Below are 20,616 nucleotides of genomic sequence, written 5' to 3' on the forward strand. Positions count from 1 at the left end.
TTCCACTATACTCTCACTGCACGTGCAAAGCCAGTTTTAGGTTTTGGGAGCGCTGTTGTTTGTTGCTAGGTACTGCTGATGTAAATGTTTGTTGTTTTTCTACTGGTTCTAAAACAGGTTTCTGTTTACGAAGCTATTGCATTTTAAAGTCGCATTCTTTCTAAATAACGTAGCGCCTCGTGTTTAGAGACAATCACTCAATTAATCGGTCTAACAATTCGATTTTAGTAGGTACGTGCGTCGTTTTATCCAATTATATTTAACAACCGTAAAACTTCCCAACTTATACTCCAAAGCTCCCAACTATTATGGTCCAAAATTAACTGTATTTTTTTCGTTCAGGTGTGACTTTTACTGTATTTTTTGTAGTTCTTAGGCAGGATATGTTTATAAATAGAAGAAAAAAGCGGCCAAGTGCGAGTCGGACTCGCCCATGAAGGGTTCCGTAGCAGCAAGTAACATAATAAAATTGCGGTTTACGATTTATGACGTATTAAAAAAAAACTACTTACTAGATCTCGTTAAAACCAATTTTCGGTGGAAGTTTGCATGGTAATGTACATCATATATTTTTTTTAGTTATATCATTCTCTTATTTTAGAAGTTACAGGGGGGGGGGACATATTTTACCACTTTGGAAGTGTCTCTCACGCAAACTATTCAGTTTAGAAAAAAATGATATTAGAAACCTCAATATCATTTTTGAAGACCTATCCATAGAAACCCCACACGTATGGGTTTGATGAAAAAAAAAATTTGAGTTTCAGTTCTAAATATGGGGAACCCCAAAATTTATTGTTTTTTTTTTTCTATTTTTGTGTGAATCTTAATGCGGTTCACAGAATACATCTACTTACCAAGTTTCAACAGTATAGTTCTTATAGTTTCGGAAAAAAGTGGCTGTGACATACGGACGGACAGACAAACAGACAGACAGACATACAGACAGACAGACATGACGAATCCATAAGGGTTCCGTTTTTTGCCATTTGGCTACGGAACCCTAAAAACGGACTAAACCAAAAGGAACATTGGTATTGATACTTAATTTTCTTTTGAACTTGCGGTATTAGATTATAGTTGGGAGGTTTTACGGAACTTAATCTTAGGAATGTTAGGACATAAAAAAACTTTTTCATTAGGTGTAGAACCTACCTACCCATAAATGTAGATAATTTTTACGTATTCTGATATAGGTATGCACATAATTTTCTAATAGCTTAACAAAAAGAGATAAGTCTCGATATGTAGAATAGGTGTTGTTTCATACACTATTATTGATGCTGACCGTAATAGGTACCTACCGGCGTCCCCTGTAGCTTCTCGCTTCCCCTCTACTTGTCTTAATCCACAATAACCAGATTAAAATGTGTAGCATAGCTAATCAGGCAGCTTGGGCTGGTAGAGTAAAAAAAATCCACCTGAGAATGACTGCAGCAACGTTGCAGTTGCAGCTTCCTGCGTTTCTGTATCCGAAATCTGAATGTAACCTTAATGCAACCTAAATTACTTGCCTCCTTCGAACGTCATTACACCCACGTTTAAATCCGCATTGTCAATACTTATCCGTGGAATCAAACTTACTCCAATAATTTTATGTTTCCATATGGCAAACAAGTTAAATTAAACTATTGGCATTGGCATTAGCATTATTAAGTAATTGACACCCCAATATTTATCTAAAAAATTGCAATTTTCTCAGCGGCATGTCAGAGAAGCTACTCGTCTTATCTGCCCACGGCACAATACAACTGCATTTCGTGGTAGTTTTAGATATTCTGCCACGAAATGCTGGAACAACATACCGCCGCCCATAAGAAACTCTCACTCTATTTTATCTTTCAAAGCAAAATACAAAAAGTATATTTTGAATTTGCAGAAATCTGCTCAAAGTTAGATCACGCGTAAGTGCCAAGTTTATTATTTTCAGTGAATAGTTTAATGCAATACTATAGGTAGATAAATTCTAAGTCTTACAAATATGTTATTAAATAAGCCGTACATCATATTATACTTAATAGGTCAAATTGAAGTATTATTTATTTGTGATTTTTGTTCTGATCTCAATTTAGTTTAATCAATATTAGTTGAGTTTACGTGCTGACGCGATCGCTTGGACAGGTCTCCACGGAAGACCAGCGTCAAGATACCTGAAAGGTAACTTGTCATCAAGCTGAGGGGAGACCTATTCAGTGACATTTATGTTTTTACTTATAAAAGTGTTGTACTTATTAGTTTTAAGCAATACTGTAAGCGTCCTGAATAAATTTATTTTCTTTCTTTCTTTCTTCTATTCCACGGATGTTTATAAAAACGTCACGATGACAAGTCAATAAAATGAAATTTGACCTTAAGTAGGTAGTTAAATATTTATGACCTTAACCTTCGGCACGTGTTTTAAGTAGTGAGTCGCGAAGTCTCCGGCTTAATTAAATGAATCAAGTACAATAAGAACATGCTCGTATGTGGTCCTCGCCTGCAGCGTTCATTAGCCCGACGGTGGGAGGCCATTAGCGGCAAACGGCTCGTTCGCAAAAACAATAACAAATTAATCACTCCTAATTGAGGAATGTGACGAGTGAGATAGCCATAGAACACTTCTAGATAACAATTATGTGGATAGGTGACAGTTCTCAATTATTCAATCCATTTGTTTCTTTTCGATTTCTCGCCAGCTTAGCTTCAGGGCTCTGCGCTGCGTCTACTTAACACTTTCTCATTGGTCAAAATAACGAAAATATGAAATCACAAGAGTCTTAAATAACGTTCCACGATATAGATTGACCTTCTCTATTCAGAAAGCGCTTTTCTGTACTTTTGTCGGTACCTAACCACAAAAGCAAACCCCTGAAGCCATGTAAACATCCAATAAAAGCGTGAAAGCGTGTTAGGCATGAGAATTACTAGGTTCCCGTTACCGTTATGCGTAATAAATATCCATAACGAGGCGAAGACATGGGTGCAAGGTCATATAACTGCGTAGTTCCGGATCCTCATGGCTACGCAGTACGCGGGGTGTCCAGCGCGCATGCCCAGCGGTCCTATTCCCCTTGACTACCAACGCAAGCTAAATCCAACGTTTTTTTGAACCAGTAAAAGCGCACTGTCTGATTGTGATTACCCACAGATTTTACAGAAACAGAGCTCCTTTTTAAAATGGATCGCATGAACGTTAGACTCTCCTGCACTCGGTAAGCATTCAATATACGGCGAGGACCGCTCGCACCGCCCCACAAAATGGCGATTGCAAAGTAAACAAACAAATGGTTGGAATTGGACCACGCTCTAAGAATTAGCTAATGAACTTACACCGCGATAAACCCTGTGTAAACAGTTCGTGGCTAAAATTGTAGGTCTGTGAACTACTAGAGTTACTCGACTAATTACACTTACTTTACTATGATTCATATATGTGTTACTATAATAATGTATCATTATATGATAATGATTCATTCAACCATTTATGCAATTTATATCTATATAGGAAACCATTAATATGTAGTAATTAATCAGCTAACACATTAGGTACTTCCGATACCTATTCTCCATAGTGAATGAATAACGACAAGATAGATATGTAATAGTAAACAAGTAGTAGCGTGTAGTATTAGTTTAGTTTGATTATCAAACAGACGCGATCTAGACGCAAGCGATATCCAAGCATCAACACCGTAGAACGGAATTCGGAGACAGCAATACGAGACGCGCGTTGCATCTCTTTTCCGCTGCTATCCGTAGTAATTCTGTGATAAACAGACTGCAGGGACGCGGGGGGCAGAGCAAGTGCACCGAGGCGGGCGCGGGGAGGGGTCCACTCGGTGCATTGCCTACGATGCAATGCAAATGAACTCTGCCGCATAGCCGCGCCCGCACCGCGCCCCGCGAACCTTCGGCCCAATGGTTATTTATAGACTTTGGAATGTTATTGTACTCCTGTGCAGACTAGTGATGTCTATTGATGATGATCGCCGCTAGCTCGATATACATTGCGCGCCGTTTTACTTTAGCTATTTATATGTTTACTACCTATGTAACTACAATTGTGTAGACTTGTTTGAATGTAGTAAAATAAGTTTACATACATTTGTTTATGTACTATTCAGAAAACATTCTTAATGTATGTAATTTGAATAATAGACAGAAATTCGAGTAAAACATCAATGTATAGTTGCCTTGGTACTAATTCATTTCAATACATCAGACAACTATGCATTATAATATAAAAGTATATAAAAATAATTACTACAATGACTTCACGCCATTCATTGTAGTGCTTCCATTCATTGGATTCCAACCTGAAGTAGGTAGGTACGAGTACAAGCTTTACAACCTATCATTCATTCACATAAACCGCACAAGGATTGCGTCATGGCGGCGTTACGCACTATAATAACAGTGACTGCAATGAACATCACATGTATGTATTTATGTTTTTATCTGAAGTACTTACGGAGTGCTACTTAATAAATCGACTGAGATAATTACTAAATACTTTAATCCTTCAAGTGCTTATGTTATACATGTCGTAGTCAGATCGTATAATCCGCCGTATTACATTACGGCTAGCCGTTTTCAAAAACAGGGGCGTTTTGAAATGCGGCGGCTCGACGATTAGCCGGATTGTCATTGCGATACGTTCTTCAATAAGGCGGCCTACGTTTAGCCGCATCGTACTACTATTTTAGATTGTAGAGTGACCAGTTCTTTCGGTCGCCTACGTAACCGGAGTTTGACAATGTTTGCAATTTAATTTATTTTTACCATGGTCCCACCGCACTACATGTGTTTCTTTTCCAAAACAGTTCCTTCACAACTTAAATAGACGGAGCCCCGCAAGCGGGGCTCCTATTTCTGGCCGGTTTGCCCTTCGGGCATCTGAAGCTACCTAACGAACCTAACCTACTTACCTACCTACGCTTTTTTCCCCAAAGTGTAATGTTTTCACGGACGTCTCACTAATCAATAGGTAGGTAAGTAGGTTAGGTTCGTTAGGTAGCTTCAGATGCCCGAAGGGCAAACCGCACAGAAATAGGAGCCCCGCGAAGCGGGGCTACGTCTAGTTAAGTTGCGAAGGAAATGTTTTTTGAAAAGAAACAGTCCGACGAACTCCAGATTTGATGGACACCCCAGCGTTTGTCAGGCAGCGCCACGGGTGTTAAAAATGGGAACTATAAACTGTCAAAGCGGCGGCTAATGACTCGCTGTATTACATTACGGCTAGCCGTGTTGAAGAACGTATGGCGCCGAATACATTCCGGCGGATTCTCATTCAGCCGCATTCAATCCGGCTAATCGTTAAACCGCCGCATTTCAAAACGCCCCTGTTTTTGAAAACGGCTAGCCGTAATGTAATACGGCGGATTATACGATTCGACTGCGACATACATATTATATTTGTTAGCCAACTATAGTCTCACAAAAAAGAGTAGAAATTAAAAACTGGTAATACTGTAGTGTCGTCCCGTTTTCTAAGATTAATTTGAAAGGGACGACACTACAGTATTGCCATTTTTTAATTTCTACTCTTTTTTGTCAGACCCAATTAATTTGTTTTGCATTACTAATTGAATTGAAGTAAGAAGTAGGTACATGTATTCTACGCGGCGTCACGACATCGACCAAACCTAAGCTCATTCAAAGACAAAGTGACAGTACATCACTACCTACTAGACATGTGCGCCGCGCCGCCGCCGCCGACGATTTTTCCACGCCCCCGCCGCCGATAGATTTGACCGGCGTATATTCGGCGTGGGAAATTTTGATACCTATCGTGTCTTATTCCATGTTGCGTAGTGAGTAGATAGTGTCAGAGGTATAATTTAAAGGCTTATTATTAACCGGGTAACTAAAATATTAAACAGGAACTTTCATTGGGCATATAATAATATAATTTGGCTGTGCATTAATATTTTAGCGCCAAAAAAAATATATTAGCCTCAAATATAAGCATCATATTATTAAAAAAACTGGCAGCAATATCAAGCCACCCAAAAAAATTATAGGGAACTTAAAGTGATAGGTTGGCGACTAAAATAATAAATTGGCAACTAAAATAATAAATTGGCAACTAATATTGTAAAGCGATCATAAAATTTAGTCGTCATCTAGTTGTTCACACCTAAGTAATCAACTATAGTCATAACTGAGCATGTCGTTTCAGCTAGGTAGTATTTTAGCACGAAATCAGTAAAATTTTATGAATATTGGTCACTTTTTACACAAAACACCTTAAATGAATTTACCAATACGTAATGGTCAGTATACTTATAGTCGAAATTTCTAATCATGAAACGCCTAATGGCCATTATACATTAGATCTTTAAATTTTTAATTACTAATTTCAATAGTTACCACTTTGTTCTGCTAGAGTCAACAGATAGGTGCGACGACGAGCAAAGCAAGGAGGAGCGTGTTAGGTTGACCGTGTAATGACCAAACAAAATATTTTAAAAGAACTTCATTTTTGAATTGTTAGATAGCCATTTTCTTTTTAAAATGTGCTTCATAAATGGTCTTCAACATAATAATTCAGTTGCCAAATAAATACTTGGTACCTGCCTAAAAATAATCAAAAGCTGTAACGGCATTAAAATACAACTCATATTGATATATTTTAAGGCTCCGGTTTTGTTGCCAAACTATTAATTTTAGTACCCATTTCTATTTTTTTAAACTACCCAAATTCGATTAATTAGTTGACCGGTTAAATACGTGCCTCATTTAAAGATCCTTATGCTTTTTCGCTTATTATTTGCCAGTGAACCAAATTAGCATCATTTTTGTCGTTGCGGTGTTAGCTGTGACAACGATTTAGCGTTAATTTAACTAGATCTAGTTTCTGGATCTCAGGTTATTATTTGATATTTTATCGCACAGCTTTTTTGTAGAACGCATTTTGTTTTACATCAATAGTTGCTTGGTTGTCAATTTAATCAGTGAACTAAAGTCAAGAAAATAACAGGTTCATATCCTAGGAACATGCTATTTTCTTCTTAGAATCTCCAGCAAGCTGTCACCACGATTATAATTGCGTATTTTATGATTTCTCGTATGATGCTGGTGACACGCATAAGGGTCATCATATGATAGATATGATTTGATTTATTTATCACATAATATACAATTTCATTTAAAATTACACGCGATGAATTCTTAGTCATTTTCTGGTGATTATCAGCTTCTTTTACTTAACAATATATATTTCAATCAAAATTATAAAAGTCAGGTTAAAGCTTCTTAATAAGCAATACCTACGAGTAAACAATTATACCTACTTATAGGAACTTAAATCACCAACTATCATCACTAAGCTAGCAGTAAAGAAAACAAAGTAGACCTTAATATTCCATAAAACGGGACACTTCAAAGACATTCTGTTGAGCGAATCAACCTGCTAGAGACGTTTACTTTCGAAAACGATGACATCTTTATTCTAACATACATTTCTGTTAAACTTCAGTTCAGACAAATGTAATAAGTATGTAGTTCATCATTATTTCGTAAAAAATCCTAGGTGAGGCGACAGCGGCTGGGAAAAGTCAATATAGATTTAAGACTTAACTTATAAAGATATTTTTTTGTGTTTTATTTGTATTCCAGTTACAAAGTAAGTAAAAATACTGCCTAAAATATAGCGTTTTAAAGTATCCTTTTTATTTTAATATTTAAACATACCGTTGGTAACCATTAGGTTGGTATTGGTAATAGATGGTTGCCAAGTGAAATGATGGGATATAATTTTTGGCAATAATTTAGAAAACACACGTAATATGTTTTGGATAGCCTAGTAAATACTCAGAAGGCTTTATAATGTAGTTGTAGAGTTTCTACAGCCACGTTCTCATGTAGTATCAAAAATTATGCCACGCCGATTTCACGCCGATCACGCCGCCGCCGCCGGTCAAAAAATCATCGGACGCCGCCGCCGATGATTTTGTCATCGGCGCACATCTCTACTACCTACTACCTAACGCGCTTACTACGTCGCTAGTGTCGCTACTACAACCTACCCCACCCTACCCCTACCACGAGACCGCGGCAAACCGCACCGCTCTGCGAAACAATACTATGCACTTCAGCGTGCTTCGAAAGTCGCTCCACCCCAAACAACTTTCCTGTCAAGTACAAAACCGTGCCGTAAATTGCAATAAATGTTTAGATAATGTTTGTTTATATAAATGTGATTTATGTTACAGGCACTTGAAGCATTAAACTATTATAAACAGAGACGGTCTTGATCAAAGATGTACCCCAGGTATAGGTATATTATACCTACTTATTTATGTACTTATATTTTTAAATCATATATGAATGTTATTGAAATTGAATCGCATGAATTATGTTACACTGCCTTGAGGCCCTTTAATTATCTTAATTTAAACAAACACAGCAATCCAAACAAGGTATTATCCTCTTGAATTATTTCTGAACCTACTGCGCAGTTACGGAAAAGCGTTCGGTGAATGTGTTGCGAGGGTATTGTAAAGTTTCGCGGTACGGGGAGGCTGGAATCCGAGTCGTTTACGTTTTACGATAATTTTGTAAAATTACAGTCATTGAGGTCGGGCGCGGCTCGGGTAAACAGGTTGCGTCACTGCCCGCCACACATCGCGGCGTGCGATGCACCGGCTGTATTTTCCCGTTGTATACTGGCTCCACGGCTCAGATTGACCAGCGTAAATTTAACTTCGAAGTTCTTAACAACTATGAGAGTGCATATCTGGTTTGCTCGAGTATTCCAACCGACTAAAACAAGCAAGCGATTGGCACAACACTCCTGCTGCGACGATGCACGTCGCGTCGCGTCAGAGCGTTTTTGCACTCGAGAATTACGCGGATGGCTACGTGGAACGGTTGTAACTAAATGTTATATGAGTTATATCGTAAAAGCGTGTGAGGTTTCATACCTACTACCTACGTTCATTTCGTTAGATGCCTGAATGAAATTTCAGCCAAATGAAAATTACACAGGGTTTACTCAGCGGTTCCTAAAAAGTAAAAATATCACCTGCAGAAAATAAATATGTAGATCATTTATTTAGACTTTTAGATAGAGTCACCTAGATACGAGTCATCTAATGTTTATTAATACATATTTAAATAAGTAAAAATAATGAGAATAATGAGTACCTAACAGATTATTCCGTACTTAACTTACAAGTACATATAACCGCCAAAATTAGGGGGCCCAGAGGGCCCGAGCAATTTTGAATTTTATACATAATACATATATGTCATAAATATACATATATATCAAAGTTGATCGAGCCTGTCAGGCTTTCCCACAGCTAGGAATATAGGTATACTTGGTACTACCAACTCCTACCACACCTACTAACTAATATGGTAGAGCAAAATCCACCATAACGGTGTGACGCAGTCAGTAAACTAAGAGTTGAGGAAGCAGGATTTTTAGGGTATCAAGCTAATGGGACACCGGTTGCCTAAAGGAACATCAATCAAGTAAACACTTATGTATACGTAATACGTATGTACTTACCTTAAGCCGCCTTTTCAACATAATTTTTAGAATAAATATCTCATTTAGGGTGTCGTTCATTCTACTCTTTTATCGCAAAAAAACTTACAGGGTATTTACATATTTATATTCCGCCAAACTGAGGACAGTTTGTTGGCGGATAAAGCGCTCTCAATCCTTTTGTGTTCTACCCACTTAACTTACATGGCACAACAGCAGTCTTATTTTGATGATACTTACAGTCCTTAAACAAACAACCTTACGAATATTTGAGTAAGATGTTATTGTAATTGTAGATACGGCAAGGTAAGCAGATATGATAAAGTTGTTTTGTGGTTTTCATTTTCTAGGACGCTATCATTTTCACACGTGTTGTTTATCGTTTTCAATCGCTTACGCTTACGAGATAGGTATTTATAATGACATGAAACCTAACATTCCATACGCTTACTTCGTTATAAGTGAACCTGTATGAGCCTGAACTCCAATTGCGCTTAGTTCTTACGAACCACAGGGTCAAATAATACTAGTAAAGTAACAGTTGAGACAGAATGTTTTGCTAATGAATAGACAGGCATTATGTGAACCGCCGTAACGACTCCATGTGTCATCGTGTTTGTAAATTATTTTCCTTGTTTACAATGCCTATTAGGCATTGTACCGTAGTAAAGTATATCGTAATTGTTCGAGAGGCTTTTCTCACAATTATTTTATACTTTTTAAGTTTTTATAGTTTTAACCATCAATCAACCCTGTTTTATGTGAAATAGGTAATTAGGTATTTATATCTATGGGACTTGCATTAAGTCAGAAATGAGAAACAGTATGCGAGCTGCAAAAGCGCCATTCATTCGCACAATACAACTACAATTTCTAGACTTCAGAATGTTGATTTTATTTATTTGTTAATATTATAAAACTTATAAAATCAACATAAGGTAACGCCACTGTTAGATACCAATATTTAAATTAAAGCTAACGAGCGTTCCTTATGCATATCAGATCATAATCTTCATTATCATCACATAATAGTCATCAGTCAAAACACGCCCACTACGGCACATAAGCCTTTGCTCTCCTCGTGGGAGTCGTGGGCATACTGTATGTTAAATGTATTGGTATTTAGTGTATTTACTATTTATAATACATAGTAGCTTGTCGCTGGCACAAGTAATTCGTTGCAGTAAGGCAATGATTTACCTACTGTAAAACATGAATAGTGTTTTACTAAATTATACCTCCTCCGAAAGTTATCCTTCACCCCCCGCTACAATCGATCCATTGCGCTTTCACCCAGCGTACTATACTCGTATTCACCAGATTGTCGGCCCATTAGAACCACTACCACCAGTTTTGACATTGACAGATACGCTCGCGTCTAAGTAACTTACTTTCTATGCATCTCGCTCGTACTCGCATATTAGTGCAAGCGAGATGTATAGAAAGTAATTTACGTAGACGCGAGCGTATCTGTCAATGTCAAAACTGGTGGTAGCCGCACTGGTGGGAGTCCTATATGACTCACCCACGCAACGTTTTTCTACGGTCACGGGTTTTAATTATTGAGCCAATTAGGGTTTAAGTTATTTCTGTTGTTTAAGTTGAAATTTAGCCGCTATCCGTGCATGTTTTGGTGACCCCTGTGAGTATTTTCTAAAAAAACTCTTCTTATTAAAAGGACGTAAGTGTCGGAAAGATACCCCATTTCCTGTCATGGCTCTTTATATCGTATGAAGGTACAGAACCCTCCATTATCTATGCGAGATCCGACACGCACTAGTCCGGTTTTTTTAATCTGAATTCCAATCGCCGTTTTAGAGACATGTAATTTCAACAATAAAGTAGCTGACTGCTCCTGAAAGTCCTCTGTCCCTTTGCGCCCCCGCCCTACATGACATTCTGGCTATTATGAAATAAGCCGACAGAATGATGTGGCAAAGTGTTTGTAAATATTTTTCCTTGTTTATGTATTTAATTATGTAGTATGTACCTACCATACCGTAGTGGAGTAAATAGTAATTGTTCAATTATATGCTACATACGTTCCTTAAGAGTGCGTTCATGAATGAATTTTATAATTCTTTTCCTCAAGTGCTCTTATCAAACGGGCGTAAAAAAGGTGTGTTTGTGTTTATACGATGAATTAATCACGCGTACCTACCCGTATGGATCGGGTAAATAATGAATAAGGAAAGACGAATGTTGTTATTGTTAGAATCGATTTGGAATGGAATAAATAATAAATTGACCGATGTCGCAGTGTGGAAGACGAATAGAACGCAATTATATTCAGTAGGTACCTAGTTTCCCTACCCTCCTAACCTAGCCTCCGCTTGCGACATCGTCCGCGTTGGAATCGTTAAAAACCTTTCAACCCTATTTTCAGCCCCAATGTTATAGGCCCTAGATATGTATTATGTACAGCGAGCTGCAAAATTGCATGGACAAATTGTGAATGAATTTATTCACAAAGTGGCCATTTTATGACATTGAAATGTACAAAGATTATATTACATGTTATTAATTAACTTATTAGCCGGTAGGTACCTATCATGTACCAGCATACTTTAATAAAATATATTTTTCTACTTATCGTTTACTTCAAGCACAGAATGCTTCAAGCCTTAAAATTCCCTAATTTACTGACAAACGAGCCGTTTTTCATCTCATAAGAGAAAAGAAAAGCCAAGCTAGTTCTGAGTTGAACGAATAAATATATTTGACGCGCTGCCACTGCTATTTATTTACCCATAATCAAACTTGAACCACGCAAGTCAGCCAGAACAAGTCATTGATTCCGCAACGTGATTATTAGACAGCAGTGCAGTGAAAGTGCAGTGAGTCACCGCATCGGAAATAGAGCTGCGCCAGAGTGGCGTGCGTCGTCGGCGACAAAGTTCACAAAACATCTCATCTCCAATAGACCCCCATGTCTAGTATTACTTGCCTTCCATCAGTAAAAACTATGCATTATCGAAGATCGTAGTTACACTGGTTATTCTGAAGCTATTATCTACTTACGAGGACTTTGTGAATAACTGTCCACGTCCAGCGCAGCGTGATGCTATGTCGCGACCCAATACACGAGCACAGTGGAATACTGAATAGTACTTTACCCTACATAACGTAGCGTGTATATCATTATGAGAAATAATAGAAACTAATTCTGGATTTCTGAATGGGCGTTTTCCACAAGAAGTTCGTATTTGAGTTTGAGTTGTAATTGTTGGAAGCCGTTGTTCATTGACATTCGCGTCACATTCACACCTATGTATTTGTAAAGCCGCTTGTTAAAAACTTTTACCAACAGTAGTTTGCCCGAACTGTGATATCGCTATTTGAAAGAAGAACGAACAGGGGCCCATATATGTCTCGAACTGCGATCATATATAACCATGGATACCGCCTTTAGGAACATTACCGTTCAAATTCTCGGGCCAAATTAGCACACATACACAATTACGCCTACATTCAAATAAGACGACGCGTTTACAGAGCCTGTAATCAAAGCTCGTAAACAAAATAAGAGTCATCTTTATTACACTAATGGTACATAGCTAAGTGTAGATGAAATGCATATAATGTCAATAACTACCAATCAGCGACATTAATCCGCTAGTAGCCTTCTTGCTGTACGTACTGGCCGCTGAGAGTTCGCGGTTCATAATTGATTAGAATATGACTTGGACAGGGATAGGTTTATGCCATACAGTGAAGAACCAGTCAAATAATTCACGTATAATAATTTAATGCAGATTAAAAGATAACTAGTTAAAATTTTGTTATGACATGACAGACTAACTCAACATATTCCGCTATAATAAGTATTTTGTATATTTTATTATCAATCTGCATGGCAGTGCGAAGTCACGTTCAGGTATAGTCTGTCCGTTTTTCTAAGGTCAAGTACGCCATAGTAAATGTATGGCGAACTTGATCTTAGAAATCGGATTGGCTATACAGTCTGCAAAATTTACATGTGTACACGAATCGGGTCAAAAATATTTGAACAGGCGGAGTCACAATAAATCCCCACTTTCAGTTCAGAATATTTTATATGTAATATATAGCTGACGTTCAAGCAAGTTCGTCAGTAGAAAAAGGTGCAAAATTAAAATTTTGTATAGGACCACAGCCGTTCGCGCGCTTACATTTTCTAAATTTGCCGCTCTTATAATATTTTAAACTTTCGCGTTTTGAACACATATTAACTCACATTATACGAAACGAAACTGATTTACGTCGGTAAATCAAGGTAATTGAATATAATTCGCGTTAGACCCGTCTATAATGTGAGTTAATATGTTTGCCGCTCTTTTCTACTGACGGAAATAGCTTGAGAGAGAACCTACATATATGTGACAGTAGAGGGTGGATTCAAATGATCAACATTTTCAGATAATGTGTGTATTTGTTAAATTAATTCAGTGAAAGCATGATAGGAAAAATGTATCTGACATATAGGAGACCGGGTATGATTATCTCACGGGTTATATCTCATGAATAGAACATATTCTAGATATCTTGCCAGGCATCCACTCAATTTCATGTCTCTCTAATTGGACAGCTTTTTTCCATAGTTCTCTGCGAATAGCATCTTGTGGGAATCTGAATGGAAAGTAATGTAAAATGACAATACCAAATTTGATTATTAATTTGAAATAACTAGGTAGTTTTTTTATAGCTCCAGCTCATGAAATAAAAAAGGAAAATACAAATCTGTAAGAAGGAATTTATTACTACATTTATAATTATATAGAAAATACCTAAACCAAACACAAGTTAATAAAATAGTCTACTTCATTTATCATAACACCATCCCTATTATCCTCGCAATTTAAAAAGTCGTATGTTGTTATGAAAGTCGTATGCAGTTGTTACGTTTTAGCTTAGCACGGTAGTATTGAAAACAAATCGTCATGTTTTTTCCAAATTCTACTGAAGTTATCTGTTTACTACAAGTGAAAAGTGATTCCACTGTCCTTGGTATGAACTAAAATAACTTCTGCACCACTTCACGACACATGAATATATTTTTAATTACAAAAAAACGTTGTTTTTATAAATCAATTTAGCCATTTGTCACTGACTGTCATCTCGGTGGTACTGAGATTGCCAATCGAGCAGTTTGTAAGTACCGCCTATCGCGGGGTAGTTTGCGTTGGGTCATAATTGAGCGGACAGAATACTTCCATGTATAGCATTTCGCTGGTCTCGAACGATATTAGTCTATTATTATTAGTGTGTTGTCATGGTAACCCATACGATTTGACAGTTTGTGGACTAATAATAAAAGTCTACTACCGTTCGAGAAATGGGCCCCAGTGCTTTGTCATTATTCTGAGTGCCCCAGGTTCTAAAACTACCTCATTCAAATAAAATTTGAGTGCAATATAATAAAATTTAAGGTATCATAAGATTCAAACATACCTCAGTACATATATGTATGTATTTTATTGCGGAAACTATTAGCAGCAAAACTTAAAAATTGTTTTCGATAGAAGGGCTACTGACAAAAGTAACTTTTTTCATACAATTACCATTTCGGGAGAAAACGTTTTCCACTAACTAAATCTTAACATATCACTTTGATTTTGATGTCGATCGGTTCAGCATAATATATTCTAGGTTTATAGGTTTTAAAAAATAAGGATGGACTCAAGGACATATTTAGAGGAACGCAAAAAAAAAGTTTCATTACTATTTTGAAATTACTTTAGGTGCTTTGATTTTTGGACACTTAGAGACCTTTACATCTCTAAGTCAATTTAGGCTAGTAATTATGTGATGCTATACTGTCTTTTTATGTAACATACGAGCACAAAATGCTGTGTCTTACAGCTACATGTTATTACTATTTTAATATTAATATAGGCCGGTAGCTTGAACATGTCTCTCTCGCTTAAAAGTCTTTGCTTACGGTGGCGTCGAATGAAGGTTGAGGGAGGCGATGGCTGAGATACGCGTCATACTCGTGAACGGGTGCTGTTTGTGGAGACTGGTCTGTTTAAGCTTACACGAGCTATTATACTTAGTAACTTTATTTTTATTAATTAATTACAGTGAGACGCCCCATTCTGCTCTCGTATGTTTCTTTTCTCTTAATGAATGTGTTAATTATACAGGATATTGACTCTTGGAGACCCTATACATCTCTAAGGATAATTTGATAAACTATATAATCTTATAGTTCTGACACCTAGAGACATTTACACCTCTAAATATTATAGATTTTTTTTTTGTGTTTTGTATCTGTATTTTCTATGTAATTTGACATTAAGAGACCATATACATCTCTATGTAATTGTAATACGTTAGTTTGAATTGTTAGTTGTATTTTATAAAATTGTTTATGTCTTGTTATTATTTTTGCTTGTATGTAAATTCAATGTTGACGTGTAAAAGTGCCCTTGTGGCCTATTTGCTGAATAAATGTTGATATTTGATATATATATTTTTTTTAATTCGATTACTTTAGGTGCTGTAATCCAATAATTAAACCATTTTATGCGTTCCTCTAAAGCTGTCGATGAGTATATACTAGTGGCTCTGTGAGCTGTAGACCTCGCGAGCAGAGCTTGAAATAACATGGTGCTAAGAGCTTTAAATACACCGTGTTTTTTTTTATTTCCGTTAATTTCAAGGGTGCATTCCTGAGCTTAAATCAAGTAACTTTCTCAAAGACACCGATGTTCTAATTAAGTCCATTTCGGAGATAATCCATAATTTATTTTTTTACTATAAGGCCTCTACAAGCGTGTACACTTGCCTTAGGGCCGGCTTACATATTGATTAGTGTTTAGAATGAGTTCATACATTTGCTACTAAACTTAAGTACAATCTCGGTCGATTGATGTACGAAATGACATTGATATGTCACAGATTTCAATTGTTTGGTTGAGTTAAATGTAATGCCCGTGTTACAACAACGCTATATGCTACATTTAATTACTTTTTAAACGAAAAAAAAAACAAAAAAGAAAACAAAAAAATTTTTTTTTTTGAAAATTAACTATGCCATTTAGTTCTTATAAACGTACTTAACTATACCCCGAAGTTAACGGAATTCAATAAAAACACGGTGTATAGTAAATTAAAGAAAAACAATACGAAATTTATGTGTAAAAAAATACAAAAAGTTATAATATCCCAGCATACAATTACTGGGGATCGAACCCAGACCCTCTGTGCAAACAGAAAAAGCGAACGTTTACAAACTGAGCCAAATAGTTCTTAGATGGGTTAACGAAATTTAACTACTCCTTCTCAAATTAAAATTAGTTAAAATTAAATATCTAAATACCGCCTAAACCAGCGATAATTTTTTTCTGCATTTTTTGCTATTAACTCTGTAAATATGTCTCAAAAAGAAAAAAGTCTTATGATATCGATACGACTATTTGTTTAGGCGCAAGGTATCACGACTCCGCCATTTTTAAAAATTTCCAAAAACCGGATTGACAAAAAAATTTTATTTAGTCATAAAATTCGGTCACAAAATTTCACGAGAATCGGTTAAGAATTGCGACCTGTAGAGGAGAACATCCGGACATACGAAAGCAAAATGCCCGAGTCAAAACGTAGACCTTCGCTTCGCTTCGATCAATTATATGAAATAAAATTTGGTCCAAGAACAATTTTATTTAATTATCACTTTCTTGCTATAAGTACGGATAATTCTATCCCCTTTAACCAGTCGAAATGCCTAGGTAAAATAACTAGTGATCGGTAACAACGTTTCAATTTCATGGCAGCATTGTTGAGGTTAAGGACCGTGCCGAAAAGAAAGTAGACAACTACTTAGTGTAAAAGCTATATAATAAGATCGTTTTTTTTGAAAAAAAAAAGTAAATAGAATTATGTAATCTGAAAATGGATATTTTTTTAGATAAACAACTTGCAATGCAGACTTTGCCTGCAATCTGACTTTTCTTTTGATGTTCTCCATCAGGTTTTGGACGACTTTGTTGGTCACGCTTTCAGAAGCCTTATTCCACTTTTTTTTTAAGTCAGCAAGGGAAGTTACAGCCTTAGCATTTTTTTGAAGATTTCTTTTCATAAGGGCCAAGCATCTCTCGATAGGGCGAACTTCCGGACAATTAAGCGGGTTCATGTCTCTACACTCTAAAAAATGAAGACCAACTAAGAGCAGTTTTCTCTTAGTTGACGTTAAGTTAATTACAACAATAACGATCTTATATAAATCAAAGAAAGCTGGTTACTTAAAACAATAAGTGTATCTGTGATTGAACTAATAAAGTAGGTATGTTATTAATCCTAACAATTGTATACTTTGCATCTATTATTAACTTGTTGGCATAATTATGTAACGTAGGTTAATTCAATCCTTAACAAATTAATTAAAACAGATAAATATGTTAATAGTCATGAACATTTTAATCGTTTATTTGATTATTTTGTCTTTGTTGATTTACATAAGATTTGGTAGTTCAATCAACTAAACATATAATATTTAGAACAACGAAGATAAAACATTCAATCCCATTATAATCAAATTATTGTATTAATTACGAAACTAATATTCCATTCTACTAAGAATGATTTGTTAAATCGATTTTCTTAATAATTAAATTAAATAATCGGTTAATCCGATCAATCAAGAGATAAATGGGGGGAGCGCCTGTACACCCGCTCTCCTCCCCGCCCGCGCCCCTCTCGCGGCGTGTGCCACCGTGCGAGCGAGCAGTCTAGTCTCAGTAGCATGCAGTTGCGTTAAGCTTATTCAATTACTTATTCCTCTGGAAAAACCTGGTGTGTACAAAGTTGAGTGCAGTTGTGGTAGTTCGCACATTGGGCAGACCAAACGCACTATTGCCTGCAGAATTAAAGAACACATCGCTGCGGTCAAGAACAATGACTCTCGCAAGTCAGCTATTGCTCAGCGTCTCCTTGAGTCGGGTACAATAATCACTGGATCGAGTTGCATAGTCCCAAGGTCATTTCGACACCACTATATACCAAGATTGGTAAGAGAAGCCATTGAAATTCACAAATACAAAAATTACAATCGTGAAGATCGGGTTTTAAATTGTCAAATGTGTGGAATCCTGTGATTTGTTTGTCTAAAAATAACCAGTGAAATCCGAATCAAACTCGCGTAGTGACACTGTGAGTGTAGTGTACTTTCAAAATGTTTAAATGAATAAATAACATCTTATTATAATATTTTTTTGTTTTATTCATTTACCCCCGTTTCATAAAACTTTACAGGCCTGATTTAGTTTAATTATGTTTTATCCCTTTCTTTGTTGTTATATTTTATTAACTACTTATTCGTTTAAATTTGATAAATTTCCTTTGTGCTAGTTTTAATACGCGCCGTGCTGAATAAATGCTGGTCCTCGTACTCGTATTATACTGAAGGCATTAGTCTTAAATACTAAGTAGGTAATACAGATTACAGATTTATTTCAGATCTTTTTGAGGATCGGCCTAGACCGATATGGCTTCACATTTCACAAGCACGCCTCCTCCCGTGTTTGTAAAGCTAAACCGGTCTAGGCCGATCGCCAAAAAGATCTGAAATAAATGTATATCTTAGTATTTAACACTAATGCCTTGAGTATAATAACGAGGACCATCAGCATTATTCAGCACGGCGCGTATAAAAACTAGAGATCTGAAAGAAATGTATTAGCATGTATTAGTAAATGAGACAAAGTAAGTCATAGTACAATTGAACAAGAATGGTATTGTACTAAACAAGCTTCATAGTTGAAATGATTAAACAATTAAGATTCAAATTGAACAATATCTTAGTTCAGGCTAATAAAATGCATAAGTCGGTGTAATCATGTTCTTAGTTGATCTTATTTGGGTCAAATAGTTAATACAGTAATTCTTCATGTTAACATTGATTTACATCTTAGTTGAAATGATTAAACATTTAAGATTCAAATTGACCAATATCTTAGTTCAGGCTAATAAGGTGCATAAGTCGGTGTAATCATGTTCTTAGTTGAACTTATTTGGGTCAAATAGTTAATACAGTAATTCTTCATGTTAACATTGATTTACTTCTTAGTTAAACTAACTTGTTTGTTTTAGTTGGTACAGTTACGTATCATGATAATAATTATCAAGCCCTTAGTTAGTATAATTATTTTTCATGTAAATATTGAACAAGATCTTAATTGGTTCAGTTATATAACAATAGTAATAGCAATCAGAATTACCTTGTTTGATGTGTCTAAGTTCTTGTTAGGCTCGTATGGAATCAAGATGCTTGATTACGACTATCAAGATATTGATTGGGACAACCAAATTTTTTTTAGAGTGTATCTACAATATCTACCTTGTTGGCCTTATACCACTCTCATGTCACTTTTGAATAATGATTACATTTGAAAATAATGTAGGCATCCTGTGCTTCTTGATAAAAGGCAACTACCTCTATTGTAGGCATTCGTCGCGGTAAACTTGGGCATTTATAGTTCCCGTAGCGAAATACGCTTTTGATTTTAGCCCGCATTGACAAATTGCTTGCCAATTAAAATTTTCTTTCCAAATTTTTACATATTGATCGACTTATCTTTTTGAGAAACCTTTTTATTTGCCGAGACTGTTATAAATTGTGGGCCAGATAGAGTTTTGTAATCGAATTTATAATAAGTTTCGTCATCCATTATGATACACTGCACTTTTTTGGTAAGAACTCTGTCATAAAGTTTTCTGGTGCGTTTTCGAACAGCAACTGTCTGTTTGTCATCACGTTTGGGCTGTTTTTGTTTTTTGTAGGTCTTCAGGTTGTACCTTTTCTTGATACGCTGGATCGTTCCTTTTGAAGTTTTTGCTTTACGAGCAGCATCCCGAATAGACAGAGTTGGTTTTCGATTGAACATTTGAATGACTCTTCTCTGCCATTCCGGGTCGGAAAGGCCTCGTTTTCGTTCAGACTTCGGTAGATGTTCTAAGGTAACAGTAGTGCCAAACTTATTAATTAATTTATGTACACCTGCAGGGCTAACATTGTATTTTTAGCAAGCTTTCTTATAGTTAACCCTTTATTTTTGCACCAGTCGTCCAAAATATGTTTTCTCACTTCTAACTTAATCCTTCCCATTTTGACAGATATGATAAAATGTCCAATTTATTTTTAGTTTAAATAGAGTTGAGAA

At 36.2% G+C, this 20,616-nt stretch overlaps 1 protein-coding gene across 1 annotated transcript in view; it reads right to left on the reverse strand.

Annotated features, from left to right (window-relative positions):
- The window catches only part of LOC134789841 (insulin receptor-like), a 154,900-nt gene that overhangs the window by 31,535 nt on the left and 102,749 nt on the right, over positions 1-20,616 (reverse strand). The window lies entirely within an intron of this gene.

The sequence above is a fragment of the Cydia splendana genome, chromosome 4 (genome assembly GCF_910591565.1).
Source record: "Cydia splendana chromosome 4, ilCydSple1.2, whole genome shotgun sequence".
Lineage (NCBI taxonomy): Eukaryota > Metazoa > Arthropoda > Insecta > Lepidoptera > Tortricidae > Cydia > Cydia splendana.